Below are 25,329 nucleotides of genomic sequence, written 5' to 3' on the forward strand. Positions count from 1 at the left end.
TAATAATTCTATTGTAAAGCAAAAGCAGCATTTGAGTTTGTTTCTGATACTACGTGGTGGTATTATAGAAATGTACAACACAATGAATGCAATGAGAATCTGCTTTATGTGCAGTGATTTGTTTCAGAATGTATTTAAATATTTTACTATTATCCATACTCTGAAAATTGGAAAATAAGTACGATGAAGAGACATTACTTTCCTGTCAGTAAATTAGAAAGTATTATTAAAACAGGTGTTCATGAAGATCTACTAAAAGATGGGTTTCATCTGAAAGCAAATGTTTGAATTTCTAGTATGATGATAACTTTATGACTGGGGGCTTTAGAAATGTCTTAAGACAGTTTTAAATTAAGTTTTGCCCAACATTTGGGATGGCTTCTAACACTGAATTTTTTTACAGTAAGATACGTTACCTCCTGGAACTGATAAGTTATTTGAAAAGCTTAAAATGGATCTTAGTGGAGTTCTTAACAGAATGCATGTTTTACCATCTCTACTGCTTGTGCTTCTCATATCAGACAAATCCTGCACAGAGCTTGATGGCTAACAGTAAGGTAGAACATAGGTTTTCCAATGGCAGCTTCACTCACTGTGCTGTACAAGAGCAATGACCCCATTCACAACTGCTGTTATTCAGCCCTAGCATATTTCTGCAGATGCTGGTTTCACTTGAATAGAATGGCACCACCCACAGCCTCTCCAAGGGAAAGCCTCCTCCTACCCTAAAGCCATTCCGTTGTGCCAGTCCTCTTCTCTATTCCCAAGCCTTCATTTAACATTATCTGCTCTTGGCTTCACATCAAGATAGAACTGTGAAACATAACTAATACATAAATCAGCAGTAAACATTCCACTGTGATACCAGATCAAAGCTAGAAAGAACTGATTAATTTTGGGGCCCACTGTACCATACCCTGTCTTTGCACATCTCCTGTCACCACAGTGACAGGTTTCCCATGCACAGACCTAAATACTGAGATTTCGGCATGTCAAGAAATATTAGATCAAAAGAAGAGAATAAACTGACATTTTCCACACAATAAATAGCTTATCATTAGCATTATGTAAAGTGTTATGACAAACTTCATTTTGGGACTACTGATGAGCTTGGAAGTTATTCTTTAATCATTAACTTTCTAAAACTGCCTTTGAAAAGGAAAGTCTCTACTCATGTTCTGATACATCTGTTTTGAATTTTGGATTTATTGGCACAGAAATTAACAATACCACAAAGCTTATCACCAGCCATCATCCTAGGGCTTTGTGTATCTGTTTTGGCTGTTCAGACTTCAGAGTTCCTTTGATTCACATCACGGAAACTCGTTACTCAAATCCTTCCACTAACAGACCCCACTTCAGAAGGACACTTTTGGATCCCAAGTTAGTGAAGGCGATGAGATTAATCTGCCTTCTCTTAAAACAAACATACTACATTACAAATTATAGAACTGAATTTTATTTGAAAGTTGGCTAGAACAGACTAGAATTTCTGAGTAAATAACCTGACCCGGTGGGCCTAACAGCTTAAAATAAAAGGATTTGTACAGATCTTCTCCCCTCCAGTGACATCCTCACTGGCTGAATCCTCTGCTTCTATCATCCTTTCTAATCTAACACATTTCCATGGCTTCTTAGTTTCCAGTAAGCTCTGTGAGCCCCTTCTTGATTACTTCAGATAGAAAGTATTATCTGCCACCACCTCTAATTCTTGCCTGTGACCTGCAGTCAGGTTTTCTAAGAAGTGCTCCTAATCATGTTCTACAATTCATTTCTTTCTAGCTTTCCTCCATGCTATCTGCTCCAGGGTACTGCAGAAAGTTCTCTGAGCTGGGAACACACAGCTTCTCTGCAACAGGGTCCACTTTCCCATTTCACTGGCCAGTTCCCCTGGTGTCAGGCAGAACAAGGCAGTCTTCCTCTGACCCCTCCAGGCAGCCTACCATTTACAACAGCTGTGACCACACTAGATAATACCATTTATCTTTCACATATACATAAAATCAACCATGGTATGAAGGAAACCATGTTAGAAGTGCTTAGATACCTTCCTGCTGGAACATGTCCAGAGAAGGGCCACGAGGATGACCAGAGGGCTGAAGCACCTTTCCTATGAGGACAGGCTGAGAGGGTTGGGATTGTTCAAGTTTGGAGAAGAGAAGGCTTCAAGGAGATTGTATTGTGGTCTTCCAATATCTGAAGGGGGCCAACAAAGAAGCTAGTGAGGGACTTTTTGCGGGTGTCGGGTAGTGACAGGGCTAGAGGCAGTGGATTCAAGCTAGATGAGAGTAGATTTAGATTAGACACTAGGAAGTTCTTCACCATGAGGGTGGCGAGACACCGGAACAGGAGTCCCAGGGAGGTGGTGGAAGCCCTATCCCTGGATGTTTTTAAGGCCAGGCTGGATATGGCTCCAGGCAATCTGATCTAGTGGAGGATGTCCCTGACCATGGCAGGGTGATTGGAAGTATCCCTCAAGGGATCCTTGAGGTCCCTTCCAACCCTGACAGTTCTCTGATTCTGTGAATAGGGCCACCCCTAACTGGATCTTTTCCAGTAGGACCCATAAATGCTAGCTGAGGCCAAAACTGCAAGGTAGGGAAACATTTTCTATCTTATCATGAAACAAAAAAGGAACAAATGGCTGTCAGAGTCAGACTCCAAACTCAGGAACTTTTAACTATAAAAGTATTAAGCAAATTGGTTTTTTGGGCAATGCCTAATACAAAAAAGGAGGAAAGCTCAGTTTGGAGCTTGCCAGCTCAGCCTTTAACTTAAGCTCATAACAAATCTGAACACTCAAACACCACCCTTACTGCCAAGTGAGATAAAGAAATGGTTTAGAGGTGATACAGTAATCAAGAACACGTGTTTTGAGCACTTTTGAAATTAACTGATAAGACCAAACCAGTATTTCTCAGATAGTTCAGAAGCCAGTATCTATACATAACACTTTTTAAGTCAGGAGCAGCAAATACAGTGAAAGGTTAGTATTTTGAATGCATTTTTTGCTGTGTTTGAAAAATAGGTTGTAACTAACAATCATTCAGTCACAGAATATAAACCTCTTATCAGTTGCCTCTGAAATTAAGCTTAGTGCACCCACTTGATATAAACTTCAGTATTTGCCAGGACTTACAAAATCAAAATCAATTGTTCATACTTGTATTCTAAACTGGGAGGGGAGGCAGGGAAGAGCTTTTGACTTCTAAAATTTTCACGCTTTCAGTCTAATAATCAAAAAGAATAACTGATGGTATTTTGAAGGTATCAATATACTCCAGATGGTACATTATACTTTCCTCCTCCCCACAATTTTGGAGGCACATTTCAGTTAAGATAACTGTAGTTTTAAATAACCTAACTTCTAGGGAAAGAAACTAAATGTAAGCAGCACATGTAATCTACTTGTTTTGCTTAATCTACATATTATGCTTACCTGCTGTGAGAGTCTAATTCATTCAATTCACTTTGTGAAAGAAACCTCTACATTATCTACATTATTCCTTCCCTGATCATCGAGTTATCAAGGAACAGACACTCATAATTACTGGAAAATAATTCCATACAAACAAAATATAACCATTGCACAAATATAGACATTTTTCTGCTCTCCCCATAACACTTTGTATTACGTGCTTAATTGAGGCAGACCCATGTACCTTCCTACAAGACAGAAAGGTACACAAGCAGAGCACCAGTCACTATGTCCCATGCCCTCCACACACTGACATGTGCAAAGGCCATCTGACAACTGGGCCAGCAGCTCCCTCTGCATCACGTTTTCCTCTTCGCCAAAAAATTTCCGCAGTAGACGTTTATTTGATTCTATCCATACTCTTGTTCTTTTCTGTTCATTAAAAGTCTGTCTGCCCATAAGATACTGTTGATAAATCTGAATTAGTTTAAGCTACATAGCTTGATAGCTTAGTTGTGCTTCTTATATTATGAAGCATGTAATAAGACAGAGGCAATGGCAAAAGAACATGAAGAGCAAGTTGTATTTTGATTTCAGTGATCACTATCAGACAAAGAGAATGCCATTAATAAAAAATTTACAGATATAGTAACATACAGCTAAATCTCAAGTGCCATAACTATGTATCTAGGTCAAAGTAATTCATTCTTACTATTAAAGAAAATGAGCCCTATAATTATTTATCTTTTAAATTCCTACCAAACAGTAGATACTCTTCTTTCAGTAGAAATTAACTTATAATTTGGCCAAATTACTGAATGTCCCTTGAGGTTGGAGCCTTCATCACCTCTCTCAAGAAGAAACAGAAAAGAGAAACTGAAAACATTTTTTAACAAATAGCACCAGTTTACCATGAGTACAGATCTGATCAGCTTTATTAATTCCACTACACTGTGGCTGGCCTCCTCCTTGCATAACATTTCAATGCTGAATGTGTTGCAACCAAAGGATAATTATGTAAGGAAAAGAAAGTCTATTGCTGACAAGCCTAGCCCCTTGCTTCAGTTCCTACTTCTTCATGGTTTCTTCTTTGACCCAATGAAATTCCTTTCCAAGGAACTATATGGTTCTAATGCACGTCAGACAAATTAACAACTTAGAACATTAAAGACTTGGAAGATAAACAGGGTTTGCAAACCCCATGACTGTTTATGAGCTTTTTTAAGCTTACAGGTCTTTCAAAACTCTACCAATGCTGCCTGAAAGGGCACATAAATCCAGCCACATACAGAGAAGTTGCCATGACAAACAGTGGTAAATCTGAAATTCTTCAGAATGCTACTATGGCTTTCAATCACAGGAAACCATCTTTGGATGTGAGAAAGACAATACTGTAAGATCAAATAAGTACATGAAAGCCTCTTGTTCTGAATGTACACGAAGTTTACTGAAAGCTTTTCTTTCACAAGGATGTTAGGAGAGTCAACTAAAACAGAAGGGACTACGAGTAAGTATGACAGAAAGGACAGCAAAAGTGCTCCACAAAAACCTGCTTAATCATAGGAAATCAAAGAACAAATCAGCAAATCAAACTTCTTTGGTGCTTGCCAGCTGAAAGTTTTATTATAAACATCAGGTGAAAAAACAGAGTTCCATAGCCTTCTATTCTCTAAAATAATAAAATCTCTGTGCCTTAATTTCCAAGTTTCTAGGGTTCACTGAAAGACAAGAAATGTCTTTAGTAAAATATGGATGTTTCAATAGTTTTCCCTGCACACCAAGGGTTAAAAATAACCCAAACAAAACAACCACAATTCATTTTTTTCCAGGAAGAGTATAGGAGAATTTGCCTTCTCTAATATTACGTCAAACTCTCCACCTAATGTGTCTTGAGTTTCCACTTGCTGCAAATATTTAACATTATTTACCCCAAAGCCATCCCTCTACATTGTGATGCAGATAAGCAAATATTCATGTCTTCTGCCACAGGTAATTTGAAATGTGTTTCTTGTTACATCTCACATTTCCCCCCTCCTAGTTTAGAAGAAATGATATTTGTCAAGAATTAGAGACTGCTCCTTTCCATGAACCCTTAAAGTAATATCCAGAGCTTTGTACAACAGCAATTAAAGAAAAGATGAATTCTGACACAAGCCTTATTTTTTATAATTGCAAGAGAAAATGTGAAATTCAGATGGGTCTTGTTAGTGCTAAATGCACTCCTACTGACTTCAATTTGTTTTGTTCTATTAATTTATCATCTTACATTTGAAATGATTTTATAGTCTGTTAGGAAAAGGCCTCAGAAGCATAAAGCAGTGAGATAACAGAATGAAGATGCAGCTAACTGTGATATTTCAGAGCAATTTGAATACTACTCGTGAATACACTATTATTCTAAATGCAAGCCTGCCACTTTTTATGCCCACAGCATATACAACATTGCTCAGTATTGACAAATCTCACAGTCTTGGTGCCACAACTCAGTGAACCCCATCCACATTAGCTTGCAACCCTTACTACAAGTTCAGCTGGAGAAGACCTTGTAATTTGTTCACCAGTAACTGATGTGCCTTTGCATTGATGATCTCTCTCTGGTCTACTCAAGTCACTTCTTGAACAGCACATGCAGTGAAGAAGAAACTTAAAATCATTTTTAGCACGAATAAAGTATTTCAAAATTGTTTGAAGTGTTTAAAACCAAAAATCAATGCAGAAATTCATTCTCTGGAAGAATGCCAATACATAGAGGAAGCCAAAGCACATTATTGATTAATACCAGCATCTAGCTTCATTTTAAAACCACATAACAATGTTCATGAACACCTCTCAGTATGACAAGAAACCCAGTAATTCACCAAGGTGGCCTCCAGCATGGTGTGGCTGGCAATGGGAAGGGAAGCACTCCAGCTTGCCCCCAAGGGCAACGAGGCTGTCATAAAGGTACTGTGCAGCATCTCAAGGGAATGGGACCTGAGCAGAGTTTTGTCCTCTCACATCACAGAGCTTTTCACTGGAAACCCTCTCAGATTTCAGTGAATGAGCTGCTATCAGGTTCTAGCTGACTTATATAAATGTACTTTCTTCATATAACAGCGAAGTAAGATGAAGCTCAATTTTGCCAAGTCTTTGCACTGATCATAAATGGGTTTGCCCAAGCCACTGCTCTACCTTGGTTGAGGTAAATACTTCTGGACTTGGTACATTCCTGAGGATCTTTCCTGCAAGTCTCACTGAATCACCATGGCAATATTTTCCACTTGCAGTAATTACATATCCTCTCTGAATATCTAAGGTAGCTACAGTCTGCAGAAATAAAAGTAATTATATAGCAGTCAGTGTAATACAGCTGTGGACAGCAGTAAATAAAGTGTTTGAGGGGATGGAGACATTGCAGAGCATTAGAAAAGTTACGAAAGAAGAAAATAAGCCTGTTCCAGTTTGTGAGATTATACAATTTAATCCATGTAGAAGTCTCATTCATCAGTAATTACAGAAGGAGATAAGAATCTTCCCAATTAAGATGAGACAGAAAATGCTTTCATTTAATGTGTCCTGAGAAGTATCACATCAAAAATATTTAGAGATGTAAAAACTTTTGGATGTTTTAAATATATTACCTCCTTTGAAATTTAGAAAAGCTTCAAAGAAATGCCAGGTTCTGGCATGCTACAGAAAGAGTGCTTCTGTTTAAACACAACAACGCCTTTCCCCTAGTTTTATATATATTTGATGGAGCCACTCAAAAAATAATAACTGAAAAACTAATTTAAATTCAGACAAGATCCTTTGGATAACACTTTTAGCTCAGTGGTTGGAATTATTAGGAATGAGCCTGTGGCAAACCCTACATAGAGAACACGACACAAAGGAGTTTCTGTCAAGCTTTTTCAATTATTAGTCTTCTCTTCCTGGTTATTTATATTTCCTACCAACTCACATGTGAAAGTCATAGAGCAGTAACACAGGAGCCTCATCTCAGCAGAAGAGTCTAGCAGCCTGTGCTAGCAAGTTGTTTGCATTTTCACAGTTTAGATTTTTCTATGGGAGGCAAGAATGCATTTTTTTGAATCTTACATTATTGTCACATTTTTACAATGTCTAATCATTCTTCATGGCTTTGGTAGCCAGTCTTCAGGGCCCACTCTCACTCATTAACTAATCAATTACACACTCACTAATCTGTTTTATCCAAAGATAATAAAGTAGAAGAAAAAGGCAAATACGGATTTTATTCTAGTACTTAAAAAGGGTTTTCTTAAAACTCTGGTTACACAGCCCTGTTCTAAGGCATAGCTGCCCAGCCTTCCATATGGATTTTCCAAGCATCTGTGTGAATTCATTTTGATTCAGGTTACATATTGTACTCACTCAGTAGGCTATTTCATATGATATGGATTGGCTAAGCACTGTCGTCAACTCAATTGAAATCAATTCATTCATTGTTCACACCCTGTACACCATTTTTGACAGAGACATGGAACAATGAAACAAGAAGAAAGATCCACTGGAAGGCAAATAATAGCACAGAAAAAGGTAGGAATATAATAGTCATGGTCTGTAGACAAAAGAATAGAAAAATCAGAAACATGGAGATTAAAGACAAACATTGATCAAAGACAGAAAAGAAATAGCAGACAACCAAGAACCTGTGATCAAAATCTGACATAAAGGAGCATGATGAGACGTGAAACAAGGAGAGAGAAGAAAAAGTAATCCTAGGCTCACTGCTTCAGGATACCCTACATGGTTTTAATTCTCTAATAGTCCCTAACTTACCCCAAGTACTATATGAATATCTCTACATTCCTCAGGCATAGATTTTACCCAGACTTGTGCAAAACATTTGACACTGTCCCATATGACATCCTTGTCTCTAAACTGCAGAGGCATGGATTTGACAGATAGACTACTCAATGGATAAGGAATTGATTCGATGATGACACTCGAAGTTGCAGTGAATGGCTTGATGTCTGAGTGGAAGCCAGCAATGAGTGGCATTCCTCAGGGGTTGATATTGAGACCAAAGCTATTCAGCATCTTCGTCGGCACCACGGACAGTGGGATCACAGCACCTTCAGCAAATCTACTGGTGACACCCAGCTGTGTGGTGTGGTCAACAAGCTGTAGAGAAGGGTTGCCATCCAGAAGCACCTTGACTTCAAAGGAGAGCCTGGGCAAAACTCATTAGAATAGAATAGAATAGAATAGACCAGACCAGACCAGACCGGGTTGGAAGAGACCTTCAAGATCATCACGTCCAACCCATCAACCAATCCAACCCACCTAAACAACTAACCCATGGCAACAAGCACCCCATCAAGTCTTCTCCTGAAAACCTCCAATGACGGCGACTCCACCACCTCCCCAGGCAGCCCATTCCAATGGGCAATCACTCTCTCTGTATAGAACTTCTTCCTCACATCCAACCTAAACCTCCCCTGGTGCAGCCTGAGACTGTGTCCTCTTGTTCTGGTACTGGCTGCCTGGGAGAAGAGACCATCATCCATCTGTCTACAACCCCCCTTCAGGTAGTTGTTCAACAATGCCAAATACAAGGTTCTGCACGTGGGTCAGGGCAATCCCAAACACAAATACAGGCTGGACAATGAGTAGATTGAGAGCAGCCCTGAGGAGAAAGTCCTAGGGGCCCTGGCTGACAAGATGCTCACATAAATCAGTGTGCACCTGCAGCCCAAAAAGCCAACCATATCCTGGGCTACATTAAAAGAAGTGTACCCAAAAGACTGAGAGAGGCAATTCTCCTCCTCTACTCTGCTCTTTTGAGGCCCCACATGAAGTACTGTATCCAGGTCTGGGCTCCCTTCCTAAGAAAGACATGGACCTGTTCAAGCAGATCCAGAGAAGGGAAATAAACATCATCGGGGGGATTAAGTACCTCTTCTATGAAGACAAGCTGAGAGTGTTTGGATTGTTCAGCCTGGAGAATATTCCTGTGAGACCTTATTGCAGCCCTGCAGCACCTAAAGAGAACCTAAGGGAAAACTGGGGAGAAACTTTTTAGAAGGGAGAGATGCAAGTACCTGCTCTCCAGAACGAAAAGCTTTAGAACTACCATGGCACCAGATTTGCAAAAATTTATCAGAACGTGGAACGTGTGAGGTTTTTTCCCAGAGAAAAGAGCTGAAACCACACAGAAAAGAGAAATGGACTTCCAACCCATATATTTGAGTCCATATGCTAGCAGATGTAAGCATGATTTGTAGTCAGTTATTGCCACTGCAGATTTTGGACAGAAGTAGGGACATGTCACAGGTTCACAACCTCAGTGTGATGAGCACTCTCAGAATCCCTAGCCTAGTATAAATAATTACTTCTGATTTCTGCTGAGCTTGTGAGAGCTGAACCTTGGGCAGGTTATTGCTTTTCTGTGAAATTCCCAATCAACACTCCCATGTTTCATTTCCAAAACTGCAGACCACTTCTGAGGCAAGTCTGTTTTGCTATATAAGAGGAAATTGTCCACTTTGTTTTAATAACTGGTTTACAAACAAACATAACATTATCCTCTTTTATTGTTTTCAGATTATTTGCCACCTAACCTTTACTGTTCAAGTAAGATTAGAATGTCTTCTCCATCAAAAGGGTCAGTTAAAGAAGCCACATGGCTTTCCAAATATTTTAGGAAATGTGAAGCACTGCCACAAGACCAATTTTAGTTCACAGAACCATACAGTGATCGACATTGGCAGGAACCTATGGAGGCTGATGGTCTAAACACTCTGCTGAAGCAGGCCCACCTAAAGCCAGTTACCCAGAACCATGGACAGATGGTTTTTGAATATTTCCAATAAGATAGTACTCCCATGTTAACCTGTGCCAGTGCCTGGTCACCCTCACAGTGAAAAAGTTTTTTAATTTTCAGACAGAACCTCCTATGTTTCAGTTTGCGCACATTTCTCTAGTCCTGTCACTGGACACCACTGAGAAGAGCCTGATTCTGCCACCTTTACACCCTTGCTTCAAGTGTTTATATTCATTATTATGATGCCCCTAAGCCTTCTCCAGGCTTGACAGACACAGATCTCTCAGCTTTTCTTCATATCATCAATTTCATGGCCCTTCACCAAATTCTCCCCAGTATGTCCATGCTCTTGTACTGGGGACCCCACAATTGAATATAGCACTCCAGGTGTGGCCTCACCAATACTGAGTAGAGGGGAAGGGTCACCTGCCTTGACCTACTGGCAATGCTTTCTGTTTTCTTTGCCACAAAGGCATGTTGTGGGCTCATGCAGGTGTCCAAAACCACCGGATGCCTAAAACACAGAAGCACTGACTTGACTTGCACAGGTTCAGACAGAGACAATTGCTTATATTTGAAATGCTGGCAACAAACATTTTTCTTGTGAGGACATCTTGTGGCTAGTATTTCACACCATTGGCAATAAACCATGTCATAGAATTTGGCTGCAAAGAAGCAACTGGAGCATCAGTAGTCTTAAATCACCTCTTACGTCAGATGTACATCCTTCTACATTTACCCTTCATTCATAAAGATGGGATCAGAATCAGGACCTATACCTGTAAATGAAAACTATATTTGAATACTTAGAGGTATTCTTGTGAGATTATTTCTCCTATGGTAGCATTCAAAATACTCTGTATTGTGCTGGAGATACTTTAAACCTTTATTATTACAATTAATGGCTTGTGTGTTAAGTATATCAACATCTACTGGATAAAGAGCTGTTAATGAACCACAGATGAGCCCTATAAATTGGTGAATGTTTGGTAGATGATACTGTGGCATCTGTTCTAGGGACATATGCCTCTAGCAGGGACATAGCATCTTTCCAAGACATCTCAAGAAGCCACTAAGAACCACCCTGTGAAGATGACAGTACTTCTGTAATGTACCTAAAATACGGCTTCCATAAGATACACCTAAGAAAATAAAAGCTGTAAACACAACACTGCTTTCTACTGGCTTTACAACACTTCACAAGGCAAGTTAGGTGCTGTTCAGTAAAGTATTACTATACAAAGTTGCTGAGAAAAGTTTTTCATTAAATGGATTTAAAGGACAAAACATTTAAAACTTCAAACTTCCAACAACTGGGATAGAAGAACAAGTTAAAAAAAAATCTATATTAATTTCCAGTGAGACTGAATCTACTCTACCACTATCTTGACAGCAGCTCTGCAAAAAGCAAAGGCACTTCCCATATTATTTTAGTAAATCTCTAGTCTCTACACGTAGCACCTCAAAGAAGCTCTCAGAATTAAATATGCTTCACAAGAAGTAAAAAAACTATCCTCCTCTTTATCCCAGATACTGTCATGATGAGTTTTCTTGCACTGGCAGACATGAGGAAGTTATTATCTTAAGACAAATTTGTTTGTATCATTTCCTGATCACAAATGATAGCAGAACAGAAAATATTTTCCTTCATAAATCAAAACTTTTACAGCTACCCTAGCAATGGGTTACAGTACATTAGCATCTCAGTCTACAAGCTGCTGATGAAAGAGGAGCTACACAGTTAATGATTTAATCAGTACATTATGTTAATTACAATTGAGACAGAAATCAAGAGGAAAATGAAATATAGAAATAGCACATACAGGACCAATCCTGCTTGCTTCATTCACTGTGGCATTCCCATTTAGATTCAGTGTGACTAGCTGCAGAAGCACAACTGTTCCTCCACTGCAAATAGTCTGCAAAGACCCAAAGTCTGTGGTCAGATTTGTAGAGAGAACACCTCGAGGGAAGCTGACAGAAGGGAAGGACAGACCTACGATTAAAACCCTGCATGCACGTGCACACACACACACTTTTGTTCTCTATCTTCACTAATTATGGTCTTAAACTAGATCCAGAAATGGGTGAAAAAAGGACTATGAATCTGTTTTCTAGATTCAAGTGTTTCTAAGATAATGGGGTATTTTTAATTTTGCAACACCTAATCTGAACCAAACATTCTCCATCCCTAACGTAAGTGGTATATATTTATACATATGTATAAATTAGGTATGTGTGTGTCTTGCCACAAGGATGTATTTCAAGCAATTAAACCCTTGATAATAAATGGTTCATCAGTCCACAGGTGAGGTACTATAAGTGATTGCTCCTGTAGGTAGTAATCATCTGGTGCAATTGCTAGAATTATAAATTCCCTCTGGGCTGATAGGATTTTATCAACAAGCAACAGTGAAGTAAAAAAGTGTTTGGCAGTGAGGTTTTTCTTATAGTCTGAAACCTAGTATTAGAAATTTTCCAATTGGAAATGAATGTCTTTCCCTTGAAGATATCTGATCACTGAAGAGCTGTCAGAAAAAAACATGTAACCACTTCCAGAATAGCTTCTTTGACCAGTCTATTCTAATGCAAAAAAGACATTTCAAGATTTTTTTTTCCCAGTCCCCACAAAAATATATGCAACTCTCAAGTGTACTGAAAGTGTTTTCCCATGGGCAGAGCATCATTCTATAAATCTATATAGGCACTTAAATAACATCATCCTATTTGAGTTAAAACACAACAGTTACTTACTGTTATCACTTGAACAATCTCTCAGTACAATTTATGGATTGTATTTGAAACTATTATTTGCCAAATCACCAGCTCCTCTGATAGCAATCTGAGGAACATTCATGTAGACTGAACTTAGATCACTGAAGAAATTGGAACAGTATGTTTACATTTTCATAAACCCCCTACCTATTAAGTATACCATCCTTTTCCCTATTTTTTTCTATTAGTTTTCTTTAATCAAATATCAAAGCAGTAAAACCAGATGTGACAAATACTACTCATCACAAATAAATCCACTCCACTAAACCACAAATAAAATAACAAAACAATCTAACACTTCTTTCCATGTCAAATGGTTTCGATTATTTGGAAATAAACCCAACCAACAAACCCTACGTCTTCCTAACCTCTAAATTTTTCTTACTAACCTGGTTACCTTAAAAAAAAAAAGTATTTATTGGGGAGAAAAAAAAATTATTACATAAGCATGAATTTGAAATTAATTCTGAATGCTTATATTCTTTAATAGCGGCACTCAGATTCTTTTCTTATTTTACCCACGAAAATGCCGACGACCACTACATGTGAGTTAGTAATTTCAGCTACATTTGGGCAACAGGACTACATCTTACATCAAAATATGAAGCAAAAGACTAATTATTTACTTCACCTTTTAGGATTGTGCATCAAAACCCTAACATAGTCACTGAATGGCATTCCGTTCAAAAGCTTCACCGAGCCCAAGTGCAGCTCAATTGCTTACAGCAGCTATTCCAACTGGGATAAGCACTGAGACAACATAGTATGCTGTCCACATATGTGGAAGGTTTTTGGAATGGAAAAGAAGGGAATAGTTTCAAAGCATAAACTGTTTATGAGGAAAAAAGCTAAATAACTTTTCAATTGTCCCAAACTACATAGTTTCAGTGCTACACTGCTACACTGATTCATTATGAAGGAATCAAAGGCAGTAAATAATAGAATCAAGAAGGTAAAACAAGATAACCACAGCCATTCAGCATTCTTCTTCAACATAAACTGATTTTGTCAAAGTTATTTGTTTTTCACACAAAAGCTTTATCCATATCTTCATCCCTGTTCACTTGTTACTAGCAGGAACCACCACTATGTATGAGCCAGCTTATAAACTGAAGATAATTTTGCACTAAGTCTGTATAGTGTCACACCATCTGAGACTTCCACAGGGCTCCAGATCATTCCCTAATCACAAAGTGTTTAAGCATGTGGTTTATTGCTGGCTTTTCCAGGAGGAGGTGGGGGAGGAAGAGTATCTGTCTACTTGGCAAGCAGGTCACTAAATTGTGCTGTGCACCTCTGTTGCATTTCCAACTGGCATTTGCTTCCAATTTGGGCACCAAGGACTTGCATGCCTTGTTGGGTGTCATCCCATGCAATACTATTCACCTGCAAAAATAAGTTCTAAGCAGACATCATCGTTTAAAATGATACAATAGTCATTTATACACATTTTAAAATGAGTTTCCCAATGAATACAAGTTTTTGTATCATTTTTGTTCACTTCTGCTACAGCCTTTCCTTCTCTTTCCTCTTTTAAATCTTTCCTTATAATCAAAATGAAACTCTGAGGTGTTTGTCATGTGTTGTTTTCAGAACATGCTCAATGCACATCTAGATGCTTTAGCATAACAAACAGCAACAACAAGAACGTGATATATGTAAGACAAATTATAAAATGAGACCTTGGAAAACACAACAGAGGCGTCGATGAATGGTTGAAGGGTCATCCCTGTTAACTTGATTACTCTGACACCGGAAACCTACTTGCAGTGCAAAGTAGCAATTACAGTGTGCTCAAATTAGACAAGAGCAAATTTGTAGCAGTAACCCAATAATCTAAGAGCCAGCTAACCCAACGTTTCAAACCGGAAGCATTGGGAAAAGGGTGATGCTTGTTTTGACATAAAGCAGAAAACCTACCATAAAAGACAAATACACAGCTGCCTTAACACCCTTCCTGCTTCTGGTGTAGAATTACAGGGAACCAAGAAAAAAATATGGGACAGTGGCTACTATAAACAGAAACCCCACTATTTCAGAAGGAACTTTTTCAGCACCATTCATTCTTTTGAGGACAGGCATTTATTAACCTTATAACCAGGTACCAACAGCAAAATTAAAGAATTGAAGGAGAACAAGTACTTCGGGAAAGGATTCTCCAGGGTCTGCGTTGTTAAGTTAGCAATGCAAAGTATATATCACGAGTGGTTCTCCTGGTTTATTATTATTGGCTAATCTTAAGACACTTCCAAATTTCCTTTGGGAGTGACAGTGTATACTTTTTCCTTGTTCTTTTTTATTTTCCTTACTTTCAATTGTTGCAAACTGTCAGTGATTCAGAGTGCTGAGCAGCTCTCGACTCTTCTGACTTCCCTGATTCTCTAAGATCATTTTTCTTTCCTGTATTTATATGGTAAACGTAATGTTCACATCAATGCATGACACACAATTATAGATTTACAGTTTTTCAGTTTTGAGGTATTTGGACTAGTCTGATCATGGTCATCTGTTTAAAACTTGCAGAATTTCCCGCTGAAGAACATGCACAGTTGTGTCCTGTAGGATGTTAATTAGCATGGCAAGGTACCAAGATGCTAAATACTCTGAATTCAAGATATTTACTGTCTTAAGCTATAAATCACACAAAGCATATCCAGAAAAACCTGGAAACTGCTGTTTGAAGTGCTATCATTTTTTAAGACCACTTCAGCAGCACAGCAGAATCACGGTGTTTCTAAGGAAGGAGGAGGAGGAAAGATCCCATATAAAAGAGAAAATACTCTCAGTCTCTCCAAAAGTCAAGGATGAGTGAAACAAAAAAAAGATAAATATTTAAATTAACTTTTTGAAATTTATTACGTATTTGGAAGCACAGACTTAAAAGCTAGCACTAACTGATGAATGGGGTAAGCTGACATTACCTTTTTAGACTGATAATAGCTTTTGAAAATTCAACCTCAGAAGGATCAGAAATGAAAAACAAAGTGCATCAAGAAGATGAGTCAATTAAAAAAAATAAATGGTAGCTTTGTGGAATTAGTGAAAGCAGCCACACACTGTTCCCTTTTTGGAAGCACTCCAATTCTTTAAATCAGATTAGGGTCAAGCCTAATTGTTTCAAGCACAAAGATGTGTGGTATTTATATGCTGGGTGCCTTCTTTTTTGACTGATTAGCTTTATGAAGATTACCTACCAGTAATTTCTGAAATGGCTACTGTAAGATAATTAGCTCACAGCATGCTGCTGTTTGCACTGCCCGGGAGAAGAGTCTACTTGTCTCAGCTGAGAGAAAGATTACAGAAGACATTACAGTCAAAGCAGAAAGCAGAGTTTCTCCAACAAAGTTCCTGCAAAATTTGATTCAGCTATTTTCAAAATGTATTTTATAAATAGTAGATGAAGATTGGTATGACCTGAATTGTGCTAGAAAATACTCCAGTAGACAGTACAAAGTGCTTCCAGAAGGGTTTTCCTTCCATGGTGTCTCTTTCAGCTTTCATGCTCTGTGGTATTGTGTTTAATCTTTTTATGATGTTCATAGAGAAAGAACAGTGATGCATCCAATGAGAAAATGGCACTTTTATGGACAGCTTACAGTATGATTGATGGAAGTTTCTTCTGAAAGTAGTCTCAAGAAAAAACAGCCTGGAGCCAGAAATATGCTTGCTAGGGTATTCAATAGCGACTCTAATCATAAAGCCTTCATAAAGACAAGTGGAAGAAATTATCATTTTCCATGGAACTACATGACATTCTGGTTCCCAGTTGCAGAAGATAAGGGGGAAATAAACAGGCCTTGAGAAGAAGCAGCAGGACTTTTCATGTGAAGCTAAAGAAATGACCAAGTCCAAAGACCAGCTCCTTTAGATAAGTCTAATCATATTTATGTTAACAGGAGCAGTGAAACCCCTTATAAAGTCTTCAGGATAGGTGTCTTTTGGAAAAGTTTAAGCAGCTGAGCAGCTATCATAATAGCCAGCCAAGAATCCTCAACCCAATAGTGACATTTGCTATGTTAAATATGCTAATAAATTTTCCATTTTGTTTCTATGTGCTCTATTATTTAAACTGAAATATTTTTGATAAATCTCCCAAGTGCAGCTGAGGGTCTGGTTACCCTTTGAACTGGGATTCATTTTATGGTGTTGTGCATACCATGAAAACTTAAGGCACCCAAAAGCTTTTAGGGTGCTCATACTCTGGGAATGGTTAATACAGATACAGCACCAAAACAATGTTTTTCATTAACTAAATTCACCTTGTCAATCTGCAAGACAATGACTGATAAATTAACATAAGCAAGCACACAAGAAGCTCTGTCCAAGATTTTGTACTGCAGTACCTTCCAAACTAGCTAGAGATCTACTGCAGAATCAATATGTGACTTAACAGGATTTATGAATTGCTGATTTACAATAGTGAAGTAGCTACCATCTTCACCCAGTTCATATCCAATTTGCTTTGTCCCTGGAGCTACCTGTAGTCACTGTTCAGCAGATGTTTATAAGAATAACTCACAAAATTAGTCCATTTTAAATACAGGATTTAAAACACTTTCATCACAGCTAAGAGGAATTAGGTTTTAGCTATGTTTCTTTTCTTCCACCATGTCCTGGTCATGATATTGAACTAGAGTGGAACCCTTGTAATATGTTTGTCAAAGAAAACTTTTTCCATAAATTTAATCTCAATTCCTATTTTATTATGCACAAAACTTTTGGCGGTTCTTACATAAAGCCCATCACAAAATATGTGTCAACATACAATGACTCAGATAATGAGTAGGTGGGAATGTGTGACAAGTAGAATTTCTTAATGGAAAACTTAATGAGCGTACCAAACAAAATACCTATTAGCAATAGGAAGGACTGAAATATGTTTTAAATCATTACCAAAAAAAAACCAAAAAAACCCAAAACCCCACCCAAGCAATATTTAAATGTGAGATGATGAGTGAAAAAGAGAATATTAAAAGTTACTTCTCCATAGAAACATATGAAGTCATTGATACACCAGGATATTGTGGTTGCCTTAAGCTATACCCAGCTACAAGTCTTCAGGCTGCTATAAATAAGGTTTGTTAAAGTTCTTGGCTTGGAAGATAAAATGAACAAGAGTTTTTAATCTCAGGAGAAACCATGGTTAAACATTATAATTACTGAGACCAGCTATTTTAATATTCTGTTAATTTTAATGACCTTATTCATCAAAAGATGATGAAAAGGATGACTAAACCTGAAATGGAGAGAGTAAAATGTATTCTGCTTAAACAACAAAGGATTTCAGGGATTCATGGCTCACGTGTAAAACTCAACACACAAAGTAATCTGAGTCATAACTCTCTTCTCTGTAATGTTAGAAATACAGAGAGATACTAAAAATTGTTAAGCAATGTTAGAGAAAGCAAAGGACTAAATTAACTAGTGCATAATCCCTTTAAGAAATTTCAAAGCTAGATAGTGACACTCTACAGTATAATTTGATTGGTTTACTTTACTACCTCTCTTCCCTTAATGTTAAGGACTTTAAATATCTACATGCAAATTACATGTCAAGAATCTCATTATCTCATGCCTCAGATATTGCTGTATCTTTTGTTCTGGCTTAATAATGGCTATTCAGTTTACTATTGCAAAAAGCAAGTTGCTTACCAGTAACTAGCCTACAAACATCTGTAACAGATAGGAACAGAAAAAAAACTTATGATTTGTTCTTAGTGTGAATATAGCCTCCCTTTTGGAAGATTACTTTGAGGATGTCAACTTATATCTCACATTTGTAGTATACCTGCTTGACAAAGTTAAACTAATCCTTAGGAATGCAAAGAGGCATTCTGTGTGTCTGGTAACAGGTAGATACACAACAGTCTGAACATCAATATCAGAGCTTCCTGACAAAGATGCTTTTCATGTGGATCATCTCTGTGATCTCTAGAGTTTAATTCCCTACTTAAGCTCTACAAGCTGCATCTACACTATCACACAGAGATTCATTGGTCCACTGGCCAGATCCACAAGAAAGATTCTTGGCACTTTTCTGTGATGAATCGAACACAAATGTGCTTCAGTTCAATGTTTAGTAACTGTATAAACATACCCTTCAAGCTGTGAGATAACAGAAAACAAAAATCCCTGAAGAGCAATGAGGGCAAAGGCAGCCTGATGAGGAGACATTCTGACCCCAGAATCTGGGGAAAGTTTTATTTCCTAGTGGAAATCTGGGATGATGAAGATGAAAACACAGCTTGAGAGCTCTCTCTTTTCCTGTAATTGTTGCACTGGATCATGAAATTAAAATTATCAAGTCATAAAGATCCTGTATGGATTTCCAGAGATAATGCCTGTTCTGGCTAATTGTGTCAGCCTGGAGTAGCTGATTAGAATAATTAATCTAAACTTCTGATTACCCAAAGGAAGAAGATATTCTTGGATGCACAGGTGAAATATAATAATTGAGACTTCAAGAAGCTAATACACAGTAGTTAGTAAGAGTATTTCAGAGTCCTTTTTCCTTCTCTTGCTGTCTAAGTAAGGATAGAGGGGAATTAGGAGAGCACATTGTATTAAGCCCATTTCTTTGCTGAAGGTACAGTGTTGTTGAGGTGTTAGATTCCTAAATGACAAAAGAACTGTGCTAGTAATCTGTATTTCTGTACTGTAGTATTGTTACCAACCACTTCTAGTACAACATTGGATGGTCTCAAAACAAATGTGGGTTCTCATGATGCCCAGAAGTCACAGAAAAGTCCTTGCAGAATCTTAAAGATAAAAGTCAGGAAATGAGGAGAGGTTAAAACACTGAACTTTTACCACCATAGTAGTCACAGAGAGAACCACAGAAAAGCTCCAAATGTCTTATAACCTAGAAACAAGTGACCCAAAACATCAGCCTTTTCTATAGGTATACACCACAAGAGTCCCTGCATTACATTCTTACATGCAAGTTTCCCCAGTTTCACTAACTGGTTTACATTGCTATTCCACATCTGGCCTCAGATCTAACCTAATCCTATCCTGGGTAAAAGCAGCCAAACCAAAACAGATTATAAGTATCTGGACAAACCCTCTAACACCTGTCAAAAAGAAAGATCTAGTAACTGTGATGATGTTCCAATTCTGTCAAGTCACTGAAAGAATATTTGAAAAGCTCCAGATAAGCAGTTAATGGATACATTTAGAATTCTCATTGACCGAGTCATGTGTTTAGTTGTCTTCAATTATAAATCAGGAAAGCTTTGGCAACAGCAGCAGCTGAGAATCCAACTTAATCCTTTTATTATTTTCTACTATCTCAGGAAGAGAAGGACAGTTACATAAGTCATAATTGCAATATAAGGTTCCATTTAATTTCTTAAGAAAATAGTATAATGAATTTCAATTGAGTGAAAGCTGCATTACTGGAAACCTTCTGTGTTTGCTCTCAGCATGGACACTGATGATGAAACTTTGCTTATTGCTATAACCACTCTTCATCTCTCATCCACAGAGAATGATTATGGGATTTTCACTTAAGATTCTCTATTAATTCCACCCTTTGTTCATAGTGCCATCAAACAGGAGGCACATCAGCTACACACTGGACTGCAATTGCAGTTGTGTTGTTGTATAAGCAAACATGCAGTTAAGACCAGGAAACCCTAACTTAGGAGTCCAGATTTGGGTGCTGCCACAGAGCAGATGGAATATGAGACACTTCCTCAAACTCCCAGCTGCTTTGAGTGAGTACCAGCAGCACAAACATGAACATGTCACTGCAAAAACTGCCAGCACATTTGAGAAGTTCATTAAAACTCAGGATGCTTCTGACCTGTCTTTAAACTTTAATTCTATGGGTAAATAATTGCTACTTTACAATACTCTCGACCCGAAACAAGGGTATCCTTTCAGGTGCACAGCTCCCTGCTCCCAAGGAAGAAGTCACATTTTTATCCCTAGGAGTTTCATTTCAGGAGAGGTTCTGCAATTGCTGCACACCCAAAAGCAGTTCTATGGCAACCTGATCAGAATAAGGAAGGTTAATGAGAAACCAAGTGGCACCAAATTGCCAAAAGAGCTTTCTCTTTGCCTCAGGGAGGCAGAGCATCCTGCTGCTCAGGCCATGGCTTGGAAAAGTATTCTGAGACAGTTGTCTTATCCTTAAGCTGGGAAGTTTGTGTGCTTTCAAACACCTGCTTAACTCTTTGCATATAGCTTATTTAGTCATTCTGTGCCAGAAGGATCTACTTGACTTTCTGAGTATTATGCTGAATGAAAGAGAGACGTGTGGGAAGGAGGAGGGTCTCACGCTGTCATGTGTTGCCAGGGGCTGGTTTCATTTTGAAAGGCTCGCAACACTACCATTTTTCATGTTAAGTGGAACTGCTTTATTTTAGACCCTCAGAAGAGCTTAAATCGGAAGATAACATTTCTCTAGGCTAATGTGCTAACCTTCAAAGTATTAGATTTCTGAAGTCAAGCACTAGCTACTTTCCTACAGTTGAAATGAGTATGCCTTCAGGTTAATCCAGAGTTAGATGTCCAACAAATTCACTACTGTCAGTCAAGCACAAATCACACAGACCCTTTGCTTCCAGAGGAAATAAACTCCTACAATTCCCAAGAATAATCTAAAGGCCAAATATCTAGTCACAAAACCAGTCCTATTAACTAGAAGGAAGGCATCCTTTCTGGGCTTCCCATTGCACTGCTTTCTTGGCCCCAAATTGTCCCACAAGTGCAGGTGTAGGAGGGAGACAATCAGCACTATTTTCTAAACATAGAATTAGCTTTTTTCAAGGCTTATATTAAATGAAGACAACTAGTTATGAATACATAGAATATATATAGAATACATACATAGAATAAACCAGGTTGGAAGAGACCTTCAAGATCATTGCGTCCAACCCATCAACCAATCCAACACCACCCAAACAACTAACCCACGGCACCAAGCACCCCATCAAGTCTTCTCCTGAAAACTTTCAGTGATGGCGACTCCACCACCTCCCCAGGCAGCCCATTCCAATGGGCAATCACTCTTTCTGTATAGAACTTTTTCCTAACATCTAGCCTGAACCTCCCCTGGTGCAGCCTGAGACTGTATGCTACATACATGCTGGCACTCTAGCATCCAGAAAGATCTGGATGGAAAATGGGATCTACAAAGATTACGCAGCATGGTAGTAATAGAAGAATTGTGCCGTTCATGTGAATTTTACTTTAATTTTTCAGGGAACAGTTCACCTTTCTATTTGCTGTGCTGATGAGACACCAAAGTATTATAGAAAATAACACATTCCATACCAGAAAAGCAATTCCACTCAAAAGCTAGAACACTTGGGCTAATTAGAGTGGCTCACATACTTTGATCAGAGATATATTAATGTTTTGTATGAGACCCTGTTCTTAGTTAAGTTTTTTTCCTAAATTATCTCGCTAATGCTTCCTGATTTCAGATGGGAGGGGAGGGAGAGAAGATGAAAGGAAAAGTTTTAAACAACTTGTAAATTTAAGAATGGTTTGCTAAATGTCTGTTTGGCTTTATAGAATGTATAATTGTTTTGTCTTATTAACACCTTGCTTTATTTATATCACTATTTATTAAACCATTGCATGACATAAAGCACAGGAGAACCACAACGCTCTAGGTATTTTGTGCCTTATTCCACATTTGCTATTATTTTCTTATTGCTGTGAAGGCAGGGACCATAGCTCTGATGCAAGCACAATAAATAGTACTAGTAATGACCTGTATCAATCAATACTTGCCCTCCAGCTGCATTTCACATATGAGTAAATTCTACTGAATTTCGTGAGACAATTTTGTACCTAAGGAAGCCTTCTAGCTGCCTAAGTTTTTAGGAATCTTTAGCATCCATACTTTCTGCATTTCAATGTACTTGCTCATTTTCCCAGGCCTTTTTCACCAGTTGTTCTGCCCAGTTAGAAAAGACAGGGTTTATACATGAAAAGCATGAGGAATTTCATGGCAGAGAAAGAAGTAAATTAATTCAATCTTACTCCCAAACTGCCTTGGATCATATTTATGTAGTGACATCTTTTGTGATAATGGGGGAAAAAAGAAAAAAATATAGGTAAGTGTGTGGATCTGTTTACACTTATATGAGATTTGTCATAAATGTAGCAGAAAGTTTGAAAACTGGAAGTCTGATGAACATTTCTTTTTCCCATCTGCATGTTTAACCAGTTGTGAGTCTATCAGAGCATTTTGGTTCACATTTCACATTGAAATCCTTGTTTACATAGGTCAATCAATTTTCACTGAATATCAAGGAAAACACTGCCTTAACTACAATGATATGGTAACACTGTTTTCCAAATCAGAACTGAAGTTCTACTTACAGCCAAATGATTTGGGTTAAAATAAGAAAAAAAATCAACCAAAAAACCCACACACACACAAAAACCCCAAACACACTTACAAGAATTCCCCAGGAGAACTTCAGATAGTGTGCCTGCTTCTTAGAGATCCCCGGATGTGGCTCTTTTTCATTTACTCAGTCCCTGGCAGAATACAGAGCTTCAGTATTTCTGAACATTATGCTCCCTTTATAGCCACATGCCTCAAAATGGTCTGAATCTTTTAGTCACACAATGATACTGGAGCTAACGGGACACAAATGGTGGTTACTGACAAAGGCAGACCTCTCCAAGGAAATCTTGCTGGTCTCAGAATAGCTGTGACAGTCCCACTGACAAATTTCAGACCCCTGAACGATCACAGCAAATACAAAAGTCCCTTTTTTTTTTTTTTTTAAACACACAAAAGTAGTTTGTAATTGTTCAGAAAAAGGAGCATTTCCATCTGGACTTCTAGGCTTTGATACCTGCTGCACAGACATAATGGGAGAAGTAATTATACTGCTCTAATGTTAAGGTAATGGGTACCTGCACAATAGATACTTGATAGAGAACTGAACCAATACGTGCAGAAAAAGAGTTGAAACATATACAAGACACTTCTAATTCAGCAGTCACAGACAGCTCACAGTTATCTCAGGGAGCACAAATAGACTGGAGTATAAGACAGGAATGAGGACTAGCAGAGACCCAACTCCCATCTCTCAACAGATGGTTAAGATCTGTTAGTAATTTTGATCCACTTTCATCACTGTGTCTAGCAGACTTCGGTTATTCACATGCTATAAAATCTGCAATGTGTTTTTCCTCACACTTCCTATTTCTTCACTTCGATGTCAGAATCACAAAGTATTTTTAGGTTGTGGGGTTTTTTTCCTTTCCTTTTTCCTTCTAGCTGGGATTCCTGTATCTCCTTAAGCTGGAATATTAATAAACAGGAAGGACCAGCCACTTTTTCCATCCACAAAGGCTTAATTTCACTATGACACACAGTAGATGTCAGCATACAGCTGAGCAGAGAGGCTACACAGCAGGGATCAACCATTCTGAAACACTGGCCGTGCTCTAAGTCAGTTGGCCATCACCAGCCCCAGCTGGTATTGCCACAGGATTTCATAAAGTAGCTTGCTGCCATTTTCATTGTCATGTCTTTAGAACCAAGCAGTTTACCTTTTCTAAACTAGGTACAAACGTGTCTTCTGAGGTTAAGAACTACAGAATGAGAGACAGGCTAAGCTTGACAGAGACTTCTAGCAGGTCATCTGATCCAACACACCTACTCAAGTAGGGCCAGCTAGAGCCATTTGTCCAGATTGTTGACCAGTCTGCATCCAGACAACTTCTGAATATCTCCAAGGAGGAAAACTTCATAAACTCCCTGAGCATCTTGTGCCAGTTCTTAGTCATTCTCACGGTAAACAAGTGTTTCCTGATGTTTATCCTTAAAGATCCATTCCAGTCTAAACCCTTCTATGATTCTATGATATTCAGACAAAAGCTGGATTTCAATTTGTGCCCACTGTTTGTGGTCCTGTCACACTGGACACCACTAAGAAAAGCCTGGCTCCATCTTCTATGGACCCTTCCTTCAGGTATCTAGATACACTGATGATATTTTCCTGAGCCTTCTTTTCTCCAGGCTGAACATCCACAGCTCTTTCAGCCTTTCCCCACAGGAAAGATGCTCTACTCCCTTCATCAACTTCATGACCTTTTGCTGGATTCTCCCCAGTATGTCCATGCCTCTTATACTGAGGAGCCCAACACTGGGTACAGAGCTTCAGGTGAGGCCTAGGTCATGTAGGCCATCTAGATGCAAAATGCAATTTCATAAAAAATAATGTAAGAAAAACATGAATGTTGAGACAGACTAACTGTCGTAGCTCATGGCAAGCATTCCTAAACTATGGAAGTACTGACTGTCTACTGGCTCTATCATGGCATATTTGGGTTCATATTTCAGCTTCCTAGATTCAGAGTAATCCAGCAGCAGCACTGCAATATCTAATTC

The sequence above is a fragment of the Dryobates pubescens genome, chromosome 4 (assembly GCF_014839835.1).
Source record: "Dryobates pubescens isolate bDryPub1 chromosome 4, bDryPub1.pri, whole genome shotgun sequence".
Lineage (NCBI taxonomy): Eukaryota > Metazoa > Chordata > Aves > Piciformes > Picidae > Dryobates > Dryobates pubescens.